The sequence below is a fragment of the Gavialis gangeticus genome, unplaced genomic scaffold (assembly GCF_001723915.1).
Source record: "Gavialis gangeticus isolate Ggan-Ray unplaced genomic scaffold, GavGan_comp1, whole genome shotgun sequence".
Lineage (NCBI taxonomy): Eukaryota > Metazoa > Chordata > Crocodylia > Gavialidae > Gavialis > Gavialis gangeticus.
Window position 1 is genome coordinate 47,275,216 of NW_017729032.1, and position 3,798 is coordinate 47,279,013.

At 38.8% G+C, this 3,798-nt stretch overlaps 1 protein-coding gene across 2 annotated transcripts in view; it reads right to left on the reverse strand.

The window, feature by feature from the left end:
* Positions 1 to 3,798, reverse strand: part of SLC46A3 (solute carrier family 46 member 3) — a 32,690-nt gene that overhangs the window by 27,635 nt on the left and 1,257 nt on the right. The window lies entirely within an intron of this gene.

Genomic DNA, 3,798 nt, shown 5'->3' on the forward strand with positions numbered 1-3,798 from the left:
GATTTATACTAGTAACCTAGCTTAGAGGGGAAAGAGGGACACTACATTTATAGTACAACCTTCCTTTGCCTTGTGACAAGGTATTTAGCAGAATTGACAGATCTGTTAGAATCTGACATGGCCACACCATGAGCACTTCTGCTATGGTCTAGAACTCTTAGCCTCTGGGCTTCCAACCATTTGCCCCAGTGCCTACCCCACCAGAGCTGCCTACTTACAGTGTATGAAAATGATCAATGACCAGTTCAAATATTTATAAAGCAGATGAACATCAGAAAGTATGAGCCAAACCTTCAGCTGTTTTAAAACTTCATAGCACCATTGATTCAAAGCCACTGATTTACACCAGCAAAGGTGGTGGCCCTATTTTCTTAATCTGCAAATACACCAGTAGTGTGACAGGAGCAGCAGCAATGCATACTGCCTTTGTGAGGAAGGGGGAACAAAAATAGCCATCACCACAATCAAGACAAAAGCAACTTTACACTACTCCATGTATCGCCACAGCCCTGGGTACAGAGTTGCTCTGCCATGCCTTTGAAATTCACAATACCCTAAAACATGATTATGCAAAAACAAAAAAAAGTCCTAGAATACAAAATGAAAAGGATGCAAATGAAGGCATTCCTGACTTAAATAAGGATTATATTAGGAGAAAAGCAAAGCAATGGATCAAGTAGGATAAGCTGATAGTGCCCCATAATTAAAGAATGTTACAGCCCAGTAAAGGATAATGCATGCAGGGTGTGATAAATGACATCTCAGTATCAATCATCTGAGTTCAGTTAGAAGAGGTTTTCTTCACCCCTATAATCAGAAAGCTCCAGCTTTCATTCCAGTGACTTCTAAACCTATTTTTAATTAATTATAAAATAAATACATTCTCCCACATCATAAGAAATAATGATACCATATACTGTGAAGGCTTTGTCCATCCTATATTACTTTGCAGACCCAAATTCTCTCTCTGTCCTCTATTCATTCTCTCATTTTCCTTAGACACTGGTGGGATTTAAGAAGCCCATCTGCAGCACTTACAAGATGAAGTAAAAAATGGAGTATGTGTCTTCCTCAAAGACTGGTGCAAACAGTAGGGATGGAATACTTATGGCAGAAAAAAATTCAAGGTATCTGGGCACCTATGCATAAGAAGCCTACTAATATTTAGACTGCTTTAGAAACTAAGAACACTTCAAGCATACATATTCCCAGCAAATGACTTGGGGTTTACATTTTTCAGTCTACTGTTTTCATCCACTTTCACACAGGATTATTCAGTGGGGTGCAATTGAAATTGATGGGAGTTTTGCAATTGACTTCAGTGGAACAAGGATTTCACATCCAAGTACTGTGTTGATAGATGTGGTATAAAAACACAGGATAGAGAAAAAAAACCATAATTATTTAAGAGGTTTTAGCTATTTAATGTCTTTATTAAATGACTAAAATTGAAAATTGGCAGGGCACAAGTGACAAAAATGGTTTACAGGTCAGCATCCTGTTCACTGTCCTTGGAGGAGTCATCGACTTGTAATAAATGCAAAGTTAGTTGTTTTTATGCATGTGTTATGTCAGCTGTGTAAATAAGTACATTCCCACAGAAACTTCTGTATAAAATCATCTGAAATTCAGCTGACTCATGGTTAACATGTATTTTGCTTCAGTGCTTTGCAGAGGGGAATATCAAATCTTGCTTTTCTAAGCATATGCTATCGAATTTTGAAAAACAGCTTATATTTCAGGGGGTTCTGGTAAACATCAACTGTAGGAAAAAGTGAAACTGTTTTCATGAAGTTGAATTACGTTTCTAGATGAGCCACTGCAGTTAGAAATATCTGCAACATAGGCAGGATGTGTAGTAGTTGTCTTTATGATAATATGACATAATATGTCAATATTATTCTACCTAAAATGTAACCTGCAGTAAGAATGAATATGGGATAAAAATATCATTTGTGGGTGATACACAAATGCTAATATAATGAAAAAGCCTTGATCTAGCCAAATTCACCCACAGCCTTCTTCATATAAAATCTCAGGATTCTTTCTCTGCAGTAGACTGAGCTACTCAGATGTAAAACTCACTTGCTATGGAAATTTTTCTTCCCCTTAAGGGCTTAAGAGCTTTGCAGCCTATAGGGGAAATTCATATGTTCATCCCTGTGCTCAAAGAATTATTACAATTCTGCAGTACCTTTTCTGCCATAGGAGAGAAATGAGTATGGTCATAGAAACTCAGCCTCAGGTTCTTTAAGCTGTTTGTTTTGATTTAGACCTTGCAGACACATTAGAGCAGTGCTTAGCTGCATGACAGACTGTTGAAAGGGGTCTTCCACTTCAGATTGCCAGAAAGACCCTAGCCCCACCTCTTCCTAACAGCAGCCTGAAGTTGTGCACAGCTGCTTGCAGCTATTTAATTAGTGAAAGACCCATTCTTGGGGGTTAGCCAGGAAGAGCTGTTTATGCTTCTGATTCTCACAGAATTATATTTGACAGCTACCTTCCAATCAATACGAAGAAGACTAAAGAGTGGCTTTTGTTAGACGATTTGTCAGTCAAGAAACAGTACTACAGCAAAAATCAATTTAAGTTTTTAACCTTAAGTTTTTCCCTAGTTGTCAAACCAATTTTCATGTCAGGAACTCTGGACAGCTCCTTTAAGCATATGCATCATAGTCCCCATGTGGCATGCCAACGTGTGTAAATGTCATAGATGGCCGTCATGGGAATGGGTAGCCCAGGAGCGGGCAATTATTTCAGGCGGAGGGCTGCTTACTGAGTTTTGGCAAGCCATCAAGGGCCGCATGACAGGCAGCTGAGGCAGATAAATATTAATTTTCTAAATTTTTTAGGGGGCCCACAGGCCAGACAGAATGGCCTGGCGGGCCGCATCTGGCCCACGGGCTGCATTTTGCCCACCCCTGGGGTAGCCCCACCAAGATTAAAAACTAGGATCTGAGCAGAATTCTTCACAAGTGCTACCTATCACACTGCTGCACTCTCTCTGACTGGGTTACAAGGGGCATTGACTGGCATGTTTTACCATTTACCAAACACTCAATGTGTTTTACCATTTTCACCTAAGTCCATAAGAAGCTGTTGTACAATGCTAAAGATTCTACTTAGTATCTAATTACCAAACAGGATATGTATAAACATTGTTAAAATATGTTTTAAATATAACTAAAAGAAATAGTTAACAAACAGTTGAGTCGGACTAGATGATCTGCTCAGGTCCCTTCCGACCCTAGAAACTACGAAACTATGAAACTATACAGCCACCCTGACAATGCAGGAAACACATTTCACAATTGGCAGGACAGGGAAATCTAAGTTTTCTAATGTTATTGAAGAATCAGATCAGTTTTAAAATTCTGGTTTATTTCTTCCCTCCCAGTTTCCTGTCTCTATCAACATCTCTCCCCGGGTTATATGTGTTTAACCTAGGCTGGTTCTGCAAGTTTTGTTAATAAGCTTAACTGTAGGCACTTGAGTAGTCTGAAAGAAAGAGAGAGACTACTTATAGTACACAAAGTTAAATATGTGCACAAATTTTTGTAGATTGGGGCCCTAGTTAGTAAGCTTCTTACTGCAAAGATAGCATTTTCTCTTTGGGGACCAATCCTGCGAGGGAATATGCATTTTCAGCTCCCAGGGACTTCAGAACGAATTGAATTTCCTCAGAATCTTCCAAAGTAGGTTCTTTGTCTATGAAACGCTATATACATGAATGGTGCCATGGAAATAATACTGAAATAGTAATTTTGCAGTAGTTAAATGAACTTACTGTTATTTATA